The 25,345-nt window shown below is 34.2% G+C and overlaps 1 protein-coding gene and 1 pseudogene across 4 annotated transcripts in view; one reads left to right on the top strand and one right to left on the bottom strand.

Moving 5' to 3' along the window:
• The window catches only part of Liprin-alpha (PTPRF interacting protein alpha), a 132,013-nt gene that overhangs the window by 59,005 nt on the left and 47,663 nt on the right, over positions 1-25,345 (top strand). The gene's annotated exons all lie outside the window — the stretch shown is intronic.
• Positions 5,882-6,929, bottom strand: LOC146529099 (uncharacterized; annotated as a pseudogene).

The following is a 25,345-nucleotide window of genomic DNA, read 5'->3' as shown; positions in this document are numbered from 1 at the left end:
TATTACTTATAAACCATAAGTTGTTATGCAATATAAATTATAAAAAAGAGCAGTAAAAACGCGCATCATAATTTTCAAATAGATTATCAAGGGAGTAATATGGCAGAAGAATGTGCTCGGATATTTCTAAGTTGTAAGTACCAAGTACTGGGCAGATGAGAGTACCTATTACATATAATAATGAGGCCTTTAAACTATTCACTATTATAATTAATTTATTATTTATATTTATTATTTCTGTAGTTGAGGCCGTTGTACATGGATACCTATTACGATTCCCACATACATGGATACCTATTACGCTTATTACATATATTTAGTCTTGTCGAAAATTAAGTATTTATTATGTTTATTCCCTCACACAAATGCCTCCAGAATTCATCGGAAAATGGTAAACGGAAGTGTCTGAATTGAATGGAGTGTCTTAACACCAGGTTTCCAGGTTCCTCCTGCTTACTCTGCTATGTGCGGGATACATCGTGAAGCTAAAAAAATATAGTCTTGTAAATACTTAAGATAGTACAAGTTTCACCCACTATTAATAAGCCGTGTTAAGTAGAAAGTTTAATATTGCGAGACGAAGTAGTTTTTTAAATAGACGCATCCGCCTCAAAGGATCGCTCTTAATTACAGCTGCTGCTGCTGCTGTGCAAGCGCTGTGAATTAAATACTATTTTCTTGTATACAGTAAGTTTACTTTGGTGTTCAGCTTTTAATTTTGTCATGTTCTTGTGGAAAAAGTCGATTATGGGTTTGATTAGCAGCTTAGCTCTTTTGTCTCTATCGCCTGGCCCGAGTATTGGACGATCGAATCCTTATATTGGTAAAATATTCAATGATTGGTCTAAGTATATGTTTATGTTTACACTGAGACGTTTGAAATGAAACAAATATTTAAATTTTTACTACAAATATTTAAATATTTTTTTAAACGAAATATTATTATAGTTTTCTTATTATATGATCGACCGTTGTGGTGCAACGGGAAAACCTCTGGCTGGGAACGCGATGGTTGTGGTTTTATTACCACCAAGGACAATGTTCATATTGAAATTATTTTTATTTTCCCAATCTGGAAAAGAAGACGCAGCTTTAAATTGCCCAACCCTGCTATGGCAAACGCGTGGAACTGCATTTTTTTTCGTTTAATAGGGTAGGCGAAGGAAGAGAAAAATCCTATACTCATCTTCCTTAATTTTTTTGACTATTTTAGTTATTAGACATTGCAGGTTATTTGATGTTCCTGACTGTAACTGGTTTATTTAATAAAATAAATAGGCCTATACCTATAGCAATATGCGACATTCTCTCGTAAACTAAACAGCTATTACACTTAAGTTTCGATTTGAACAGTAGGTCGCGTGCCGTGATCGCCTGCACTCCGGGGAGATGTCATGTCCATTACGGCAGTATTTACGTCTATTGTTTCGAAACGTTATTCAATTCTCCTTATTTTATTGTTAATTTTGTTTTTAAATTAGATAGGTATATAATAAAGCCACTGTAGCGCAGTGGTTAACTTTACACGCATTGGAATCGGTTTCTTACAGGATGAATGTTCACCATTAAAAAAACAATCTCAGCTCCCCTACGATTGCCAACCCTTCATGAGAGTCCATTAAAGCTCGTACTTTTTCTTCAGGAGAGAGCTACTTTCGCCCTTCCTCGTCCGGTGACGAAAATTGCGCAGAGCGCGGAGAATGGAATTTTTTAACACCAAGTTCCAACTGCCTAACCTGCTATATACATTCGGGTAACGCCTTGAAGATTTTATTTTAATAATATATGATTATACATACATAGATATGTATCCCAGCGAGACGTCACGTCGTTTATTGTTGCTCATCAAAGCCTTGTGTTGTCAAATTCTTTAAAGAAACAGCTGTGGATGCTGCTACAGGATTTATATATAAGGAGGAGAAAACAAAATGAAAATAAAATGCCCTACTTGTTTATATTTACAGTTGGTCTGTCATATTTATAAGTCACTAGCTTTTACCATGGAAAGTGGGGAGCGGAGTGTCTTAATATTATGTCCCCTCTGTTTATCCTGCCATGCGGGAAAAAACGTGAAGCATTTTTTGTTATTTTCCTGAATAAGAATCGAACCATCAACCGTCGTCTTCGGTTAGACCTGTTGTACATAAACAAAACAAACAAACAAAATACTCTTTATTGTACCATAGAAAAGACACATATACATGTATTTAATACATAGAACAGTACAATTGGCGGCCTTATCGCTAAGAGAGCGATCTCTTCCAGGCAACCTTTGGGTAGAAAAGAGAATACATTGTCTGAAAAGGGAAGGGGTGTACAGAGCTGATATCTAGTTTTACACACACATACATAAATAAATAAATACAGACATACATACATACATACATACATACATACATACATACATACATACATACATACATACACACATACATAAATATATAAATAAATACATAATACTTTGCTTATAAAATAATTTCTTTTTTTTTTTTTTTGAACACAGAAACAAGAACATGAAATAAATACAAAAAATACTATCGAAACCTAGGTACTTATAGCGTTAAATAATAATCTTTCAGCCTCTTTTTAAATGTTTGTATAGTCAAAGCTTGTTTGACTGTTAAGGGTAAGGAATTCCACAAGCGGACAGATTTGATAGTGAAGGAATTGGTATAGAAGGAAGAAGAAGAACGAGGAAATTCAAGGGTTAAACGAGACTTAGAGCGGAGTGGTAAATTATGTGATTCACATAAAAACTTAAATCGTTCTTTAAGATATGAAGGGGAATGCGTAGAAAAGAGAACATTATACAAAAGACAGAGAACGTGAGTATTCCGGCGAAGTCGAATAGGGAGCCACTTGAGTTTTTTACGAAATTCGGATACGTGGTCGTACTTGCGAAGTCCAAAAATGAACCTTATGCAAACATTTTGGAGCCGCTCAAGCTTATTTAATTGCTCCTCTTTTATGTCAAGATAACAACAATCAGCATAATCGAGAATTGGTAGTAGGAGTGATTGTGCCAGCGCAACCTTAGTAGGAATGGGTAAGATATTACGTAGTCGACGTAACGACGCAACAGCTGAAAATATTTTTCTACTTACCTCACTAATTAACGGTTTCCAGGATAAATGCTGGTCAAACATAATTCCTAGATTTTTAACTTTGTCAGTAAAAGGGACGCAGGTTCCATCAAGCGATAATAATGGCAATTCATGAAACGTAATTTTAGAGATAAGTCTTGGACTACCTATTATAATTGCTTGAGTCTTTTTTGCATTTAGTTTTAAGCCTAAGGATTTACTACGTACTGTAATAGCTCTCAGTTCTTCATTCAATTCTAAGATTGTGTTTGAAAGATCGTGCAACGAACTTTGACGACATATTTGCAGATCGTCAGCGTAAAGGTGGTAGGGAGAAGCAATATTATGACAGAAATAATTAATAAATAGTGAAAATAAGAGAGGGGACAACACGCCACCTTGTGGAACGCCAGCAAGCACCGGGGACCATTCAGAATAAGAATCCTGTGTCCGGATACGTTGCTTGCGACCATGCAAGTAAGAATGAAACCAATCAATCACTTTAGGAGATATGTTAAGAGAATACATAATGGCTAATAGGATATCAAAGTCTATGGTATTGAAGGCGTCACTAAAGTCAAGCAGAATCATAACGGTAACTTGATGATTCTCCATACCCAGACGAATGTTATCCGATATGTTAACCAGTGCAGTAGTCGTACTATAACCAGGTCTGAAACCAGATTGTAAAGGATTAAAAAGGTTGTTATGAGTCAGGTATTTACTAAGTTGTTGGTGTATGAGACGCTCAAGGACTTTTGATAGAAATGGTAAAATGGATATAGGTCGGAAATCAGACATGGAAGAAGGATTGCGGTTTTTAGGCAGTGGCGTTAGCTGAGCTTCTTTCCAGGATGAAGGAAAGGTATCACTTTCTATGGAAAAATTTAGAATTGTTGTTAAGACAGGAATCAGGATATCAAGGATAGGTATGATCATCTTACGACTAATGCAATCAGCGCCAACAGCGTCAGATGAAATGGCCAATATATTCTTCTTAACATCACTTTCGGTGAATTGAGTGAAATTGAAACTGTGATTTATAGGGGTGGGTAAGGCACGAATTTGATTTAGAGATTTTAATTTAGTGGGTACATCAATTGTAACAGAAGGAGAGAAATGAATATTAAGTTTATTTAAATCTATATTACAAGGATTAGAGTTCTGCTTTGCTTTCCCAACCCCAAGGGATTTAAGAAATTTCCAGGCCTTTTCTACGTTGTCTTCCTCGACAACAGACTTATGAATATGGCGTCGTTGTTTATCCCTACACACCCTGTTGCATCGATTTCGAGCTTTAATATATTTTATCCAGTTGTTCTCACTTGCATTACTTTTATATTTTAATTTTGCGCAATTTTTTTTATTTTGTAACTTTTTTATATCTTCCGTAAGCCATGGAGCCGGTAAGTGCTTAATACGTATGGGTCTTATAGGAGCATGAGTATCGTATAATTTAATAATAAGGGAGTTAAATACAGATATCTGGTTGTCTATACTATTTTCTGTATAAACCATATTCCAATCTACATTTCCAGCATCCTCACGTAAACGTTCTAAATCCATACCAGTAAAGTTACGCTGGAGAAATATTCTCGATTTTGCTTTGGGAGGTTTTGCTTTGTACGATAGAAAAATAAGATCATGATAGGAGAATGCGGTAGCATTGCATTGACCATGTGTTGCAACATGATCAATGGAAGAAACTAAAATTAAGTCTAAAAGAGAAGGGGTGCAGTTGGGGAATGTGTGAGTGGAGGATAGAGGGAGAATGTGCATATTAGTTCCGTTTACTACGTTCCGTAGCCGATTTGTTCGATTATCATTTTTAAGCAGGCACGTGTTAAAATCCCCCATGATAATCGAGTGGCTATATGAAAGAGTCAGTTTTTCAAGAAGAACTTCAAATGATCCGAAATAATCCACTGTAAGCGATGGGCTATAGTAAACGCCAAGTAGGACCTTTGTGTGCGCGAATGTCAGCTCAATAAAAAGGTACTCAGGAATGGTATCGTCAGTTTTATTGTCTTGGGAGTATTCAAGAAGATTAAATTGTATGTGAGCGCGAAGATAAATCGCAACTCCACCACCAACCCGTCTAGTGCGATCATTTCGAATCAGGTGAAATCCTGGGAGTGAATATGCTGTCGATGGTAAACAAGGCTTTAACCACGATTCAGAAACTAATATGGCGTGAACGTTGGTGTTATTAAAAGATGTCAGAAGATCAGGATAGTGAGCCGGAATACTCTGAGCATTTATGTGAACCACATTAAGATTTTTTGGATAAGGAGTGAAATGAGAGCTTAAAGTTTCATTTAAAGAGGGAATACTCTGAAAGCTATTGGTACTTAAATCTTCTTCTGAAGAAGAAAAAGAATAATAAGTGTCTATGTTTATTGAAGAATTAGACATTTCATTGATTACAAAAAAAATAAAAAATAAAATAAAATAAATAAATAATAATAATAAATATATAAGAAAAAATATATATATAATGTATATAAAAAAAAAAAAAAAAGTTTTAATATAATGACTAATATGTATTAAGTCAGTACTTAATATAAATAATTGTATTTTATATAATAAAGTATATTATTCTACTTTTAGAGTTAACTAAATTCTTTTACCCACCTGCCAGTTGCCATAAAAAAAAAAACAAAAAAAGAAATCTTTACGACATATGAATATACTACAAAAGTAAATGAATAAATATATTTTACACACTACGAAAAGAAAATAATATTAGTAAAAGTAACTAAAACACTTAACACACAAGGTTTTACAACTGTTTCACTTTTTAATCTGTTTTAGAAGCATTTGTTTTAGTATAAAAATAACACAACGTGTAGGTAGTAAGAAAATAATAACAATCACTACTATAGTATGCAGTTTGACAAGCAGAATGTAAACAAATATAAAATCATTGTTTCTTTATAAGTCGTTTTGGACGTGCACCTGTTACCTTTTGAGTGATTTTATCAACTGGAACATTGTTTTGTGGCGACTTGGATTTTGCTAAACTATGCAGCTCAGAAGAACATTCGATTTCATGCCTGGAGCCGTCAGAAGCGATTGCATGTATGCTGCCATTTTTTGTCCAGCACTTATTAATACCGAAGTACTGCCTCGCCTCAAGAAAAAGTTTATGTCGAGTTTTCGTTAAAAATTCCGACTGCGCGATGCCAGTCCCTTTTAGTTTGGTTTTTGCATGCCAGACTTTATCTCGAGTGGTAACATCTGTAAATTTAACAACAATGGGACGTGCTTTTTCAGAAGGACGTCCTAGCCTTTACGAGGACTTAATATTGGCAGTTGAAAAATCGGATAAATCCAAATTATCACCAATAACGGTAACAACTCTTGCTAACAAATCTTCAGACTTTTGCTCTGCAATACCGTGGAAAAGCAACGATTTTCTCCGCCGACGCATCTCTTGGCGATCCATCTCTCTGCCAATAAGTTCCACCTGTTTTTGCAGGGTATTCAGTGCAGAGAGTGTAAAAGATTTAAAATTGTTAAAATCGGTTGGCAACGAAGATGTAGTGATAGGAGAGGAGGATTTGCTTAATTCTTGCTGAAATGCACTCATCTTCATAGTAAACATCTCATTCATAGAGGTAAGTGTTTCCTTTAATGATTCCATGCTGAAGTAGTAGTGTTGTTGTACTAGTAAAGGTTTATTGCTTGATGTATATATAAATATTATTCTTCAAAGGAAAAAACACTAGCTGGTGGGTATCGTAACTTAATAAATCATTTTTCGTTGGAAATTCACTTGTTAAATTATTCTTACTAGATTATTATATAAAAAAACTTTTGGACGAAAAAATAACGATATTAACTTTTTGACCTCCTACCCTCGAAAAAAGTACTACATATTACTCCACTATAGAGTTTTAGTGTCTCAAACAATAGATATTATTAAACCATTGTAATAATCCCTATACAGAAACTTAGTTCCTTTGACTAATTGCTGATTCATCATATCCTTTTCCAAATGAAAAACAATAAGAGTAATTTTTAAGCTTAATATTGGATTTCGGTTCTTTTAATTTCACTATGTAAACGGTAGGTAAATATCTACGAAGTAATTAATGATTTGCATCGGGCACGCCGCCAGCCACTATGCATTTGGATTTTCGACCAAGTTATTCATTTCAGGTTCAGTATGGGATATTTTAGTATATTATTCAGTTTATTTAAAAATTTTAAGGGTGTTTCATTTTAGTTGCTTAAAATAATACAATATAATCATTACACCTTACATGTTGAGTGAAGGCGCTCAACGACGCGGTATGTCGCCTTACTACTACGTCAAAATGAAAATAATTCATTCTATTGAATGGGAGTCGAACCCACATCCGTTTCCAGTCAGACGCTGCGCCACATTTTTAGGATACAAAGTTAAAAGGAAGCCCATAAATTGGAACCATCCGGATCTACATAAATAATTCGGTCAGATCTATGAATTCTTTTCACCGCCCTCTATTCAGGGCGATAGAGAATTTCTTTTCAGATTCCGTGACGTTTTCAATTTGCCTGAATACGCACAATGCGGTAATTTGGTTTATGAAGTGTGTGTGTTTGATGAGATTGTATGCATAATTTTTTTAATGATCAAATATGTTTGTCACTTGGAGAAGGGATGTGTGGAACAAACAGTGTGTGTTACAGTGTGATGTTACACGTTATTCAATTGACATATATTCTGTTGTTCGTGTACATTTGTTCATTATGTGATAGATTGTGTATTATCATTTGTTATTTAAATTTCCGAGTTCAATTATAAATTGTGATTTCTGAAACAGGCGCTAAAGTTTTAAGTGAGAGGATTATATTTTTTGATATTTTTGTAATAAAAAAAATATTAATAATTAAATGAACTACTTACATTCCGTTCTTGAGATAAGCTCGCTTATCATATATGACAAACAATATCTTCATCTTTTTAATATTAGTATAGTTATATAATATGAATATTATATAGACTTAGACGCAAATAATTACTCATAATAATTGGAAGCAAGTTAATATGCTTCTGAAGCCCCTCAATTGTCCAATCTCGTCCACTTTGATTTGTCACTATCCAATTACATAGTGAAATAAGTGCAAAAAGTACTTAACATTTCATATTATATTTCATTTATTTTTATTTTAACGAAGCGCGACGTTAAGTTTCATCCCTTAACACGGAATGTCTAAAATTCTGTGATCTGTGAACGACGGAGTATCTTAACACTAAATTTTCATGGTGTTTCCTGCAATTTTGGAAAGAGCGTGAAAAAGAAATGATATCAAATGTTGTAATATATCTCAGCTGTAAATAATTATTGATCTATCTTAATATTAATCTAAAAAGGTATAAAAATATATTTTTTTATTTAAATAAAAAAAAATATAAACTTGTCACTTAAAAAAGCGTAGGCAGAAGTTAAGTTTCTGTTTGTTACACTAGTTTTTTACAGTCATCGACGCCAGATACGTTTTCTCTCTATCATAGACAACGAATTAAGAATTTTATTTTGATAATATTATTGTTTACGAGTCAATTGGGTTTCTAGTTTGTTTTTTTTGTTCAATGGACTGATGTTTGGACTATAGGTACATTTTGATTTATTTTATTTTCATTGATTTTACAACCTACAAGAGAATGAGACGGTTTCCTCTGTTTCTGTGTAGAAAAGGAAAAACTAATATGAAGACACTACATTCTCCATTACTTGCCATTTTCTTCTTTTTCTGTCATTGCACATTTAGTTACGTTAGGGCTCAACGCCGCACCAACAATATTTTAAATTCATTGGTGTGACTAACGTCATTCATTGTTACCTTAGATCCTGTAATCATATTTATTATTTAACAACACTATAAATATATAAAATTGGTTCGCGTGTTAAAGCAATAAAACATGTACAGTTATAGTTGTAATCTGTGATTTGCCCTGACCTGATAAATAGATAAGCTCGAATTGATTTACTTTGCACGAAAATACATACATATACGTATGTGACAGTGGTTTTCATATTTAAAGAACATTATTCCAGAAGTTATAATAGAATTTAGAAAAATTTACTTATAACAGCAAGAGTCGGTGCCCGCCAGACCTTTGTTTATTATTTAAATTTGTGTAAGTTATTTTACTGTTAATTTTGTCTTAATCAGTTATGTAGTTTTTGCATAAAAGTGGATTAAACATCAATCCTTACAAACTTTCACATTTATAATATAATGCATGCATTAATAATTTTAAGTAAGGCACACACTAGGTATATAATAACTGTCATCAGAAGGTCAAATCAAATGATGTATATTTTAACAGAGCCAGATTTTATCCGGTGAGCTGTAGTAGAAGTGCATGTATTATTGACAGTATTTCAATATGTCAACCCCTTTGTTTTTTGATTCAATTCCTTCCTGGTATTGTAAAGATCACCAGACGAGTGTTAATGGCAAACTGTTTTTTCTCTCAGAATTAATCCAAAAGCAACATTATTTTTTTCCAGCTTCAGTTAATGTGCACACAGAGAAAAACTAATGTCTAAACTCTCTGTTTGTGCAACACGTATGTCTCGACTATGGGGAAGTGGAAAACAGATTGAGGGTCGAAGCGCTGCTGTGCCTCTAATATTTTATTACAAATTGACTTCAAATCATCAACTATCACGTTTTTATATCACAGAAATGTCAACTGCATTTGTCAGTTTGCCGTCGATAATATTTTCGTATAACAAGTTTGGATTTTATAAAACTAATCGAAGTAAAAATGTTAGTAACTCTGTTAAGAAAATATCTGTAGAAAGGATGCTGTACCGGTAGATGCTGAAATTTATCTCCCGATAAATTAATCTTGCCTGCATTCTCAATCGATCCCGCTATGAATTAATTATACACCCTCCATAGGAAAGTTTATTTTATTTAAACTTCCATCGCCTTTTAAAACTTGGTTTCATAGCGTTGAAGTGGTTGTTGCGTTAGTTTTAGTTACCTTATAGGGATCAAATTTTATCCATAAATACTAAATGTAATAAATTTATAATAAATTTTCAGAGTTGAGTAGTAAAGTGGGAATATTCACGCTGGGCTTTGTTCAGAGTGAGGAAGTTCCCCGAATGCGAATCGAACACACAAGCGTCGCGATTACAATCATTATAGTGGACGATAATAATTTTGTATTATATTGCAGCGAGTGTCGCCCCTTTCTAGTAATTAGACGCCAATAGTTGTGGGTTAGACGTCAATAGGGTTCTACTAGGGGGAATGCAATATTTTATTTCCTGGCTCTGGTAACATGACAAGACACGGCGCTGAGCTCTGCCACCACGCAATATTTCGAAAATTCCAGTGTTTTAACCCTAGGTGGGCACCTAGGGTTAAGTTCTATCCTGCTATATAAAATAATATTATCTGCCTAAATAAACTGATTTCGCTTAGTCGCTGATCAATTTCATTCCTGTTGTGATACAATATATCAAAGCAACATTAATTTCTATACTTTTATATGATGATGGGCAAAGACTACTTTGTTACAAGATTAACTCGGGTCGTTGCACCTTCTCATATTGAAATTTCCCAACAAAAAAGCTAAGTAATAAAAAAGAGGATATCCTTTCAATCGTCAAGTTGACTCGCTGGGAGAGGAAGATTTCGTTTAAGACGTTCGTTCCGGACAAACGGATAACATCGTTTCAAGTTCAGTGTGTTTCTATTAATAGAACAACTCGTTTTGATGAAAGATCCAAATGGATGCTTATATTTTATATAAGTTTTTCTTATTTCTATGTATAAGTTATTTATAATGAGACTTCTTAGAAATAAGGAAAACTTGTGAACTTCATATTATTTGTTAAAAAAAGAAGGTTTCAGATAAACACGTCATGTCCAAATTTTATCTTAAAAAAAAAACCGCGTTATAAAGAAATATTTTTTTGATAATTTTGTATTGCGTTAACTTTATATTTGCTTTATCATAGATATATATATAAAAATATATATATTTTAATTTAATATTTTAAAATTTTCTTAATTATTCTTCTCTCTTACAGGTAATTAAACAGTGTTTGTGGTGGCGACCAACACGCGCCGAGGTAATGTACGAGTATAATAGATTGAAGAATAACAGACCAGACGAAATTAAATATTTATTAACATTTATACGGTGTTGAGTTCGGCCACTCAACATGCAATGCCTCCAGAATTCAGCGGAAAATGGGGAACCGAGTGTCCTAACACTAGGTTATCCGCCTACTCCGCTATGTAGGGAATACAGCATGAGTATTGTTTTCGACTCGGTACTTGTGTACCCATGTCGTACTGATCCCCAATCGGTAGAAAGGTTTTGTTTTAGCTTCTATGCTATATCCCGCATATAGCATGAAGGCAGAGGGAATCTAGTGTTAAGAAACTCCGTTACACGGTTCCGTCCAAATTTCGGGACGTTTCTGATTAAACTGCGAGATTCAACGCCGGGTAACGAGGACGCTATATTTACAATTAAAAATTATTATCTATTTAAAATTAATCTATATTTTTTTCGCTGGTACTAAAAATATTTCAAAAACAAGTAGCTACAGCAACTACTATGTAAGTACTAGTTGTTACTCGTAATACTTACTGCTAACGCCATCTACATCGCTTTTACGGAAACCAAGTTAATGTAAAGTCTATTGAATACCACGCACACTTTGCAGAGTGAGCTCTACGAGACGCTACGCCGATATGCTTTGACAAATGAAACGAAAGTTAATTCGCCTACTTCGCTTTACCACATGTATGTAGGTACACGCTAAAAGGTTAAAAAGCTAAAATTATAGATTAGAAGTTATTTTATACTGTGCTGCGATATTAAGATGTTGATAACGCAAATATTTTCCAATATGTATAAGCTACATTTTTCATGTGCATAATATTCATATAGGTGCAGTGCATTCATAGAGGTGTACGTTACACATGAAACTACTACTAGACTTCAAAAGAAATTTGGCATGTAAGGGAAGTAGGCGAAGGCGTTGGCCAGTCGTACAAAATTAAGCGCAAATACCAAAATGTTCATATAAAAAAATAATTTGGCGAATCAGTTTCCTTTACTTGTTACTTGCATTCTATTGTAATAAAGGTGGCCGGGGTTATTACTTATTACTGGCGCCGGCGTGTAACGGCGTCTTTTCTCATTTCATCTTGATTTTAATTTTATATTTCGATTGCAATTTAAAGAAGATTGGCAAAAACAATGTTTAATATGTTTGGTTGTTTGTTATTTCTTTACACGCTATGAGGCCGTCGACGTTTGACTATATCTCTGGTAACTAGATAGTTGCTATATGCGATTAAATATAACTTTGCATACTGTCTTTAACTATGCCTTTGGGATAACACACAAAATTTTGTTCACTTTTGTAAGCTGTACTTCCCGTTGTCATATAATGCAATTGGTACGCCGCCGATGTATGTAAGACCGGTTTTTTTTTCCTTTTAACGTGCTTCCTGTAACTTTATTTTTTTCTTGGTATGAAATAGATACTGGTTTGAATCATATTCAATAGACGCGTTTTCATAATTTCATATAAGTGAATTTATTATTTTATCAATAAATCAAAGAATATTTTTTTGGATTAACTTCCATACAAACGAACAAACGTGAAGCTTATTTTGTTCTTTCTACGATTCTGACATAGGTGCAATCAATTAGCCTTATAGGATTATCTCGATACTGCAAGTTTTTCAATTTCACTGCATAGGGTGAAGGGCAGTAATCTGCCTAGTAACCTAATATATTTTTATTATTTCTGTTAAAAAATCTAGATACCATTCCGTATTTAGGGGGAGACTTCAGTCAGTTTCAGTTGATGATACTGGAGAAACGTTATGTAAAATGTATGAGGCCCCTGAGAAGGCATGTATGAAGAGGTTGATGACTGGACGAGGCCAAAGAATTTTGCAAAGAACGTAGTGTTAGGCGCTCCGCTGTCTCTACCTACGCCGTTAGGGATAAAGTATAAAAAATGTCTTTTTATTATTAAGACGACAACGCGCGGAATTCAGTTCTGTCACTCAACACGCAATGTCTCGAACTCGGGCGGTGTCTTATATGACTGTGTGAAACTGAAAACAAATCTAACACAATTTATATAAACTATATAGGACTTTTTCTAGATATCTTATAATATTAAATAAAATAAATATAAGTATGTAGTAAACGAAAAAAATAAGATATCTAGATGTTAAGGCTTTCAAGCCTGCCTGTAGGTACCTCCACGCGCGGCGGGGGCGTCACAACCGCGGCGAGCGGTCGACGGCCGCCCGTCTCCGTCGTTAAACCGACGAAATATACGCGATTTATACAAAAAAATACTATTTAGTGCTTATTTAGTGTCAGTGATGATATTTCACACTATAAATGTGAGTTATTTGTGGATTTAAGTGACGTACATATGTGGAAAAGTAATCTCTATTTGCAATAGGTCGATTTTTGGATACATTTTGGCTGTTAACATGTTTTGTGATCAACAGGCGCTCGGGTTTTTCTTTTTTCTTTATATTTTATTTACTTTGTTCGGTATGAAATAAATATAAGTAAATCCGGGATCCGGGGATACAAAATAATAAATCTCATTAATGCGAAATAATTAAGAGGTCGTGGCGTACTTCATACGAACTTTCGTCGATAGATAGATGGTTTACATTTCAACTTTCACTTCAGAAATGTTTATCTTTCAACTTTTCACTTTTTCCTTGTACAGGAGGCATGCATGTGCCTACCCAGGCAGAGAGAACGTAAGAAGGGCCATTCTATACTTTCCGCGCGAGTTTTGAGACATTGCGTGTTGAGTGGTGGAACTCAACGCCGCGCTTGTTATTGCAGCTGTTTTACAATTAATAATAAGAACTATATTTAGATAAAACATTTTTTAATAGTAGTAATAAGTCAAATAAAATATCTGCAAAAATGATGTTTCAAGTAGAATTTCTTTTTGTGTCCTTTCTGTTACGGTGTAATAGGTTTTTGTTACATGACAAGCCTTTTAAAAATCTGTTACACAAACAAATATTTTATGATATTAAATTTTATGCTGCTATTATGGCTTTAGTTTTTGTTAGTTTATTTTTTATCTTTTTCTGCGATGCTGTTAAAGTGTTTTTAATTTTTTTTGTGTGTGTGTGTTTAGTTACCCCACTTAGCCCAATAAACAATTTTTCAAAATTAAATTTGGTTTCGTGAGGTGAGGTTTGCACCATAACTCTAACACAACTTGAAAGGAAACACCTTCAACGAATACAGTGTGGAGACTGTTACTAGCTTTTACCTACGGCTTCGACTCCGTAGTAATAGTTGAGTATGATACATTCTAAATTTCCAAGTACCCAGTTAGGTACCGTTAGCTATCTAAAATAATATTTTTTTTTAAATTGTGACTAGTAAGTAGTTCTTGAGATTAGCGCGATCACCAAACAAACTTAGTTTTATAATAGATTTTCGTTACCGTTAACTACTGCACTGACAGCAGGTACAACTTTATTCTCTTAACCAAATGAGATACAAAAATAATGATAAGTGCGCACATTTGTCACCGCGTCACTCATTCATTAATACGCGAAGGATCAAATTAAAAATATATTATAATTCGAACACCTCCGCCGCCTGTATTTATGTCTGTCTACAAATGCATATTTATTTATTTATTATTTTTTTGTTTCTATATAAGCTTTGTTATTCTTGATACGCAACGTCTTTAAAATAAGTGTAAAGTGTAGAACGGAGTGTCTTACGATACATGCAATACGATCTCTCTACCTACCCCCCTAAACACGTGAGGCACAGTGACCCACCATTGTACTTGGTGTATAATATATCTATACATAGATTCGATATTTGCTTTAGGTCAAGGTTAGTAATGTTATATAAAGTTAGAGAACAACTTTACTGATCGTAAATCTATAGACATTTTTGTAGTCTTATTTAGTATTTAAGGATAGCCCAGTGGCACAGCATAATTATGATTAAATGCGACGGTTGTTGATTCTATTCTCACTTGTGATTATGTGCGGGATACAATGTGATGTTAAAAAAAAGAAAATAGCATGTCCAAAATGCAGTGATCATTGTTTATTTTAATAATTATATTAAAGATAAATATTTTAATTTTATAATAAACCTTTCATCATTTCCTCCCTCTAATTAAACAAAGCTTGAGATTCGCCACTCAACACGCAATAGTCAGAAAATGAAAACTGCATTTATATCTTCTAGATTGTATAAAAATCACTCGCAACATCTGGCACTTAAGTAAAGAAAATAGTAACACAAAGAAATTAGACACTCACTTTAATTTGAATTAATTAAACAAACTTATACCATAAAAGATCCTTCCGCGCCGACCGCCACTGGAGACCTTCTCTCGTCCGTCCTACTGACAATATAAACTATGGATCCAGAATATTGACATCCAGTTGCAAGGGCAATGTGCGACTGTAAACGCAACATGTGAGAGGTTTGATTCCCACTCGAGGAAATGCGCGGCGAAGTGTGGCTAACTAAAGTGTCTTAATGGGAACGAAGTGTCTTAACGCCATGTTCCCAGCTTCCGTCTGCGTACTCTGGTATGTGAGATATACAATTCACACAAATAGCGTTCTCCATTAAATAACAAGTAGGTTTGGATCGCTGAATATTCCGGGACGTGCGCGGTGACCAATCAATAACCATTCATCAGTTCTGTGCAGTCCGATTCTATTCTATTCTAGACTTAATTGCTATTCTATATTTGATATAACTACATTTCATAGTTATACTTATTATACTTTGTAAAAATTTATAGATGAATTAAGAAAATTGTTCGTTAGTCGTAACTTTTTCTTAGCTTTTCGCTGTTCCGCACTTGGTAGGGTAGGCAGAGAGAACCTAGAAATCTAGTGTTAAAACACGTCGTTTGCCATTTATACCATTATCCACTTTGTGCTGAATTCTTGAGGCATTGCGTGTTGAGTGGTGGAACTCAATGCCGCGCTTTTGTCTCGTTGCCAAAGCGAGGAAATGAAATATTAAATGTTTCAAATACTACAAATTTTCATAACGTCGTGTAGTAATACTATACTAGTGTTATTTTTTCTACCTTTTTAAAATTTTCTAAAGCATGGTTGTGGGAAATGTCTAGACATTACACGTGACGAATGTGAGATGCAGTTTTCTTTAGAAGAATATGTGTATTTCACCTTGCTATTTACCTGTTGGTTATATAAATTGCGGCGTTAAGTTAAGTTAAATTCATCTAACCAACGTATTATGTCTTGAAAATTAAATTGAGCTCCATTTTATATTTGTCACTGCTTTCTGTACGTCTGTATGTTAATTTATGTACAAGAAAATATTAATTAGCAACAATACAAAGCACAGCGCTAGGTGGCGGACCGCATACGACACATTGTCTCGAAAACCAGGCGGAAAGAATAAACTCTCTGCCTACCTTACTAAATGCAAGATACAATCTTAAGCTGAAAACTATCGATAATAAAGATTTTGTATAATATTAAAAACATAAAATATGATTTTGTCATGAAAACTATATTTAAAAAAAATCACTAGTATAAAATGTTATTAAATTTTTCATACTTTCTTTAGCTCAGGCAAAAGAGAAAAATGTAACTGAAAGCTTTTCATATTTAATTTTACTTTCAAATCCACTTTTCTGTTTAATAATGTTTAACATAGATGTTACATTTTAAAGCTGAAAATTATTAGGCTGTTACTTTAAATTGCCTTTTTGTACATGAAATATCTGTGATTTTTTTAGAAACATAAACAATTTTTTAATGAAATATATCTATTAATGTTGTAAAATTGAAGTGTGTTTGTTGTAACGCGCTAATCTCATGAACTGGTTCCAAATGAAAATTCTCTTAGTGTTAGATAGCCCAATCAACATGAAACACCACCACCACCACCGAGCATAGCGGGGGCACCAACGACACTTCAGTCGATCGAGAGCGAAATGCCGTTTCTTAATAGATCGCGGAAAGTATTCGAGGACAATCAATATCTACCGTTCAGGCGGATAAATTTAAAACGAAATCTCTGTATTAATAGCCGTGCCCTGAAAACAATAGAGCTTACATTTAAAGATTTACTTACTTTTTTTTAGTATTTGGGATTAATGAACTAAAATTATCGATTGAGGCCGCCGTCTGTCTTAGCATTACCACTTATTATTTAACATTCAATTCTAAGATCATATTTGTAGAAAAATTGTTTGTCTTCACGCTCTATCCCGCACGTAGCAGGATAGTAAGTGGTCTCCCCCCCCCACCCCCATTCGCATTAAGACACTTCCGTTCCCCATAAAATATTTCAAAATGTAATTAATTCGTATGAAGTCTGAAAAATACCCAATGTATTATTAACACATTCATTCCTCCATATAGATTCACTCTTCACTTCTACACGTCGAGCTCCACACCCTTGAACGTTTTCAAAAGCTTACTTCTAGGTTTCTTGAACTTAGATTTCTTTTTAAAGACTTGGCAGTATTTTTTATTTAAGACATTTATTAAAATCAAAATTCTTCGATTTACGTTATTTTTACACATTTTACATTAAAACTTGCTTAATGTGCAGGTAGGAAGCCTGAACGTGGGAACATATTGTTAAGGTTCCTTACTTTTCGCCGAACTCACGGGACATTACGTGTTCAGTGGCGGTACTGAACGCCGCGCTTTGCGTTGTTGCCTTGGAGAGGAAATGAAAATATTATATTATATCGTGTGGAATAGTAACTAACTATTGTCGAGGTTATCCGCTCGAGGAAGGAGTCGGTTTCCAGAATTCCGCGGAAAATGGGGGTCGAAGTGCCTTAATACTAGGCTCCCTCTGCTTACCCTGCTATGTGCGTGATACAGTGAAGTTGAAGATACTACCTAAGAGGACTGGGTAAATGAAATATTCTAGAAATATAAAAAAATCGATTCTCACTCGAGACTATGATTACCTTTTGATCTCCAACTTATGTGGCAAAATAAAAGGAAATACTCTTAAATTATTGGGAAATAAATCCATAACCTATATTAAGACATTTATCTCCTACCCCACGAATAACGAGAGCTGCTTAGTTCACTTCATTTATTTTGTATCAAGTAAGTTTGTATTCATCCCAGTAATGCTGTTTCACGGCTCCTGCCTGAATTCTGCCGCGATTTGTAGTTCCATCGCGAGATATTGATCGCTACTCTTGTGAGTATAAACGATTATCTCGCGATTGTTTCGAAGTAAACTATTTTGAATCAAAAACTCGGGTTTTCTTTGAACAATTTTGCTTATTATTTTTTTCATTTTCGTTATTATGTGTGTTTTTAACAAAAATAAAGTGATGTAAAATATTATATCACGTATATTTACAAATAATTTTATTTTAAAAATATGGTTATTATTTAAAATTAAATATCAACTTGTCAACTTATTATTATTCCTTTGCTTGGTTTGGAAAATACCTTCTCCTGAAGTTACTAATATATCTTTTTCTACAGATACGCTTAATGTCAATTTTGTTACCGAAACACGCTAAATGCCATTTGCCTCCCATTCACAAACTGGGGCTACTGTTAAAACAACCGGAGTCCTAATTGACTGAGAGTTGACCTATTCATGAAAATGTAATTTACCAACAGTATAGTACAGTCGACGAGTATTGGCCGATCTAATGTTGGGTTTGTTTGTATACTTCTGCGCATCGTTCACTCGGGAAGAAAATTATCTAAAGTAAGTCTTATCATCTTAGTCGCAGTAATCTGCGCATCTATCTACCTATAACTTTACTTTACTTGGCGCCCACGGCTCGTCGACCGTACTGTAACCCAGTAGGTAGTGCAGAGTGCAGAGGCCGGACCAATTAGCTTGCCCACCGTGACAGCTATTGAGAATTATTCAGACGATACATTTCCGCAGTTGAAAACTATGATTTTAAACGTGGCTTTAATAATTTGCAACGCCTCACAGCCTGCACCCTGGCGATGGTCTCTTTGGTCACGACAGATTGTGTTTTGTTACACTTTGCTAACGTAGTATCTAGTTTGTCATCAGGTAGCGGGAACCTAGTATTAAGACACTCCGTTCTCCACGATAAGACACTGGATGCCACGTGGCAGAACCTGCGGAATCGCGTGATATCATGATTTTCTCTCAAATCTCTGGCTTTGTGATGTTAACAACGTTGAAGTTACATGACTTGTTATTCTTGAATAGCATCGTCTAGAAACTATTATTTTTTTTATAAATAGTAGTAAAATCACAGTTAAATAGACAAAATTATTTATCTACCTCATTAATATTAGAAGAACCATTACAGATTTAATAGTCTTGGAACATCCGAGTTTCTTTTATGATTTTTTAAAGCAGACAATCTATTTAACAATTAAAGCAGAAACGTGAAATTTCAGTTTCTTTGTGTTAAAAATAATTGTACATAGTGTATTGACACTATGCAATTCTAAAAGCCGTAAGCGAATTTAAACCCGCTACAAATATTCTCCAAGATAGTTATTTGCAAAGGCATCTGAAGAGAGGAAGTCGCAAGAGCAACAATACGTCCCAAAGGATTTTACCGCAGCGTCTCTACCGTACACTATCGTTGTTTTAAAGGAATACCTTACCGCTCGCGCTGGTGTGGATTATTAAACTCCAGTTTATACAATTTGTGTAGAGTAGATTTTGTTAGATAATTATATGTAAGATATCTTTTATTCAGATATTCTTGAGTCTACCTATTTGCATTTTTGGGGTTAGGAGACGCGAGATTTCTTTTCTGGAGTATGACTTTTTTGAAAACTATTGGAGAATGTCGAATGATAAATTGAAATTGAAGTTACTTAAAGAAGCATATGTACGTAAAAAGTGTAAGGACCTTTTTGGGGGCATGTATGATGCTGATGACAGTGGATGAAAGAGATATGCACTGACCATCTGGTTAGGGATTAAGCCTGAAGCTAAAATTCTGTTAAGTGGTGAAAATTATCATTTCTCTTTATTTGATTAAGGTTAAAAACTATGTCGATTATAGAGTAGTTGGAGAAAATGTTGATTTTGGATCTCGTTCGCATTCTTCTACTGATTCCGTAAGCAAGGAAATTATATTCCGTAGACTGTTCCACAATGATAACAATTTAACATATTCCATTCTCTAATTTCATTATTCGTATAAAAAAACAATATGTGTACATTTTCCGATAAAGAGTTCTCTGTAATTTACATTCACTCTATATTGCAAATTGAACAGGATAAACATCTCTGCATCCATACAAAACTACCACCTTTCAATATTTCAATAACTTTATGAAGCCGGGTCAGGTAAATACGTGCCAAAAGATAATAAATTTCCTAACCAGTGTTATTGTTTTGTGATTTCTAACTGTATCCCACATATAGCAAGTTGGGTAAAGGAATCTTAGTATGAAGACACTCCGTTCCCGTCGTTCTGGTTGACGGCGGCAACGGATTAGATAATGTATCGACACTACCCTGTTGCTAAAACGTGAAACTGAAAAAAATACAAAGTACGTACTTATAACGTATAATTATTATTAATCGTATGCAACTTTTTTATAAAATGAATTCGATATCTTGTATCTGGCGTATAGCTGATATACATTTTTAATGACATTCAAGATATTTGCAGGTGTATCAACTTTATATTTTTTTACCGACCGCCCCCCCGGCCCGCACGGCCGCGGTCTTGCACGCCTGTTATATATGTATATATGAAAAAGTACGAAAAACAAAGTTATAAGATTGCAAAGTGTTTCTAAGATTAATTCAGCTATTCAGCATCTGCCCTCGTCCTAATTGATCTCAACTTCCGCCATAGTTTGTGTATTCAGGGGATTAAACGAACCTCATTTATGTTCCTTGTTGTATTCAGTTTTTTTTGTTTGAAACTTTGTTTCAGTTTTTAGAATTTTATTATTACTATCATTATTTTATTCTATTTTCATGATTTTAGATGGTAGAGAGTATGAAAATACGATGGTTGCTCGTTATATTCTCAATCGGCTCAATTAATTATTTTCATTTCTAGGCTCTGGTACGATATAACGGCGTTAAATTCCGCCGTATCTCTTGCTCTATCTCAAATTTAGACGTTAAATGGAGAATAGAAATTATGGAACTTCGCAACTCAATGCTTTTAAGAATAGGCGGTCCGTGAGGAGCGAACTGCGTTAATGCTGGCCTAATTGTTTTCTTCTAAGCTCTACCTATCCTACTATATGCGGGATACGGTAAAGCTAAAAATAACAAAAAATACCAGCTATCACGCTAAATGCCTTGAAATATTACGTTTATTTCATATTTAAAACGCACAGAATAAGATTTTATTGCGAAATATTTATAGTACAGACACTTTTTAAAGTTCTTTTTCAGTAAAATATTTTATTATGACACTTTTCAAATCTCATTTAAAAATATAACAATTGACACTTTTTATTATACTTACTTTTGCAACTTTTTTAAGATGACCATTCGTAATGAATAGTTTTTAGAGCACGAATCTCTTTTGTTAAATATCTTGAGTCTTAAAAATTGATAAAAAAGGATGATGGTCTGTACTTTAATCAAAAATCGCCATAATGACCCGCGCCGATGTAGATTGTGCCTAGATTATTTTCCAAAGGCCTTATTTTCTCTGGGGAGATTCATTAATGTTATCTGTGCCTATAGTACATTTGTTATTTATTGACTTTTAGTATTTGACTAGCGGACCCGGACGCGGCTACGCCTGCTTGAAATATAAGAATATAATTTCTATAGAAATATAATTTCAATCTAGATGAAATGCTAAAAGTGACTATTATATTTATTTTCATAAGGATGAATATCAAAATGTCGCGGTAACGGTCGCGGTCGCGTAGCGACGACGGTTGTTATTAACATGGCAGAATAAATTGCATGTCAAATTAGAAAGTATTTTAATATATTAGTATATATGTGTAATGTAATATTATATAGCCTATAGCACTTCTGAAGAATGCAGCTTTCATACAAAACAAAAACAAAGTAAATCGATCCAGTAGATCCAGAGATCTTAGCGTTCAAACAAACAAACAAACAAACAAACTCTTCCGCTTTATTATATTAGTATAGACTATATGGAATGCTGTAAATTTGAAACGTTAATTACACTTTGAAGAGAGGAAAGCTTTATAAGCTTTATCTATATCTATATATATGTCGGAGTCGGGTGGATTTCCCTCGCACATAGTTTTGAGTACCCGGTCTACTGTGGGCTTCCGTGGATAATGTTGGCATGAGTAAACACAATTTGTGATATTACGAATTAATTACAACACCGTAATCAATACACAAGAAAGCAGCTATCGCTATCCCAGTAGGTAGATACACAGCACGGAACGCGGGACAGTTTCAGTGTCATCTGCACCGGCCGACTGCCAAACACAAAGTGAGTCGATGTCCGTCGGCCACGCTTCGACTCGCCCCTTCCATTCCAATGCATAACACTGACTCTGTAAAGCGCCAAGAGATGGCGCTAGCGTTCCGGAACCACCTCAGTACTACAAATCTGACATATATATAAAATCGAAAGGTTACTCACTCATCACGAAATCTCAGCAACAACTACATTTGCTAGGAATTTGAAATTTTGCATAAGGGTTACTTATAGGACGTAGGTGCTCGCTAAGACGGGAATTTGGAATATTCGACTTTTAAGGGGTTGTTTTTGAGATTGAAAGTTTGCATGAAACTTCGTTACTACAAATGCTAGGAGTCTCAAATTTTGCATGGACGTCACTTATAGGACGTAGGTACTCTTGGAGACAGAAATTATTAATAAAGTAGAAATGGGAAATACAATTTTTTTTAAACTAGAGAACGGAGTGCCTTAACGTTAGGAAGTCTTCATGCGGAATTCAGTGTGAAGCTGATAAAAAACAAATTAGTAGGTTTCACTAATACATAAATAAATACTAGCTAAATAAAGTATTACTCGATTTAATATACAGAGCCCGTTGTAAAACGTAGACAAGTAAATAAAGCTCTTGCTCCTTGAGGATGCGGTGTCCCGGACAAAAGGGCATTAGCGGGGACGGTTGTGGTACTTTTCACTTCAAACTTAGAACTGGGTTAGCAAAGGATTCTTGGAAAAGATAAAGTTTTTCTCTAAATAAAGTAGAAATATTATGTAATAAAGTCAAGTATGTTTATTTATTCTTTTTAGTAACTTTTCATCGTTAATCAATATAAAATATATTTGAGGATAAAATAGTATAATTACAATTAATTGCTCTCTGTGTATTACTTTGAAGACCAAACGGCCGCAGCTGTAAAGTTGTTTTGAATAAAAAGAACATTACCCAGTTGACTTACCCCGCAGCATATTTCTCTATATGAATGGGCTATTGTTCTGAAATTGCTCTGTCGCTACACAAGTACTGAGCTACATTCGTTAGTACGGAATATATTACCTACTTTGTTGGAAGATATCCAAAGTTTTGATTTTGGACAACTGCACCCAATTGAAGTGCTGTGATTCATTTAGTTTTTGATGTTTTATAATAAATTTTGTTTAAGTGAATCGTGATAATAATATAAGAAATTATCCCAAATAAAAAAGTATTTAAAAGAAACGAAAGCCCCGAGTGTATAAATCTAAAATGAAAATAAACAATCCCAATAGTTTATTAGCATTAACAGTCGGGACGTCTTTAAGTTATACGGTTCCTGGTAAAGATTTTATTGATTGAAGAATTACTTATATGTCCCGACTGTTAATCCTAATAAACTATTGGGCTTGTTTATTTTCCTTTTTACGTCGGGGTTTTTGTATTTTTAAATATTTTTTTATTTTTTACTTTTTTGTTAAAATTCATTATGGTAATGATCAATCATGATATACCTTTTTGAAATCCTCGTATTGAGCTCTTGAATTTGATACCCATTTTGTGATATTCGAAACCAAAAATTTTTTTTCACTAAGTCCAATGGCCACAGTCGGTCGCCACGATTATTACTTTTTAACGTCACCTATTTAAGAACACTGGGCTGCTCAAACGAATCTTACTAAACCTCAAATATGTAAATTCGTTCAGCGGTTCTGGAGATATGAGATAATAAAGAATATTATATACATACATACATACATACAAGATACGCGCGAAAAACATAACACTTCCTTAGCAGTCGAGAATAAGAGGCAAAAGAAGTTAGTTATGACTGGATGAAAAATGGAGGCTAAAGGCCAAATGCCGTATCGATAGATTTTTTTTATCTTCGCGCTGTATCCCGCACATAGAGGTAGGCAAAGGACATTGCGGGTTGAGTGGCGGAACTCACGTTGTCAGACCGAGGAAAATTAAAATATTAAATATATAATTCCCTTAATTAATTTAACAGTTGCGTTTACAGCCACACCCTTGTGCTCCTATGCCACGACTGGCCTCATAGATAGATGAACTTATGAAATTGTAATATTGATAGATTAAAAATATTTTAACAGTTTATGTATTATGGCACACCAAAATTCTAAAATATTGTTACAAAACGTATAAAACGTAGTAGTCGATTCGCAGATAGGCTCTTTAAATAGAATTCAAGAGAAAAATGGTAAACGTGTACAAAAAATGATAAAATATAAAAAAATAAAATAACATACTAATAAAGTATACTTTACTGGCACTCCATTACCTAATGAAAAACAAAAATAATGTTATTTTAAACCGATAAAATGTCAGTAACGTAACTGGAATGCCGTTGTCAATTAGACTTTGCCGTGGTTTATCATCCGTTCTGCGGTGAGTGTGAGCGAGCTCACAATCGTCTCGCCGGGAAATGCGGTGCGAGTGCTGGCTGCTACTTCGCTTACTAATACATGCTTGGTTCGATTTGCGACTTTGTTAATAGTGCCTGTCAACACACCATGTTTCGTGTGTATTTAAACACTGACTTCCTTCTGCCTACTCTCTTACATTGTAGGTACAGTGTGAACTAAAAATGTATTTAATTGTTTTGTTTATTAATAAAACGTCCGTCAACATTGGTATCATACTGTCATATCGTTCAACTTTGTTTGAAATCTCGTATGGTAAATGGCCCGAGGGTCGTTATTCCACTTTGCAATTTACCCACACACTCCTCTTCAACCGTGAAAATCATATATGTGATATATGATAAAAAAGAGCAGCCTATTGTAGTTCTTGTCAGTTACGAATTAAGGTCGTCAATGGAGTAAACGCATTTTGATGTATGCTCCGTACTGCAAAGTACTTTA

This window comes from Heliconius melpomene, chromosome 18 (assembly GCF_056956725.1).
Source record: "Heliconius melpomene rosina isolate 202511_hmr_F chromosome 18, ASM5695672v1, whole genome shotgun sequence".
NCBI classification, from domain to species: Eukaryota; Metazoa; Arthropoda; class Insecta; order Lepidoptera; family Nymphalidae; genus Heliconius; species Heliconius melpomene.
The sequence above is the reverse complement of the archived record's forward strand: the minus strand, read 5'-3'. Positions and strand labels throughout refer to the sequence as shown.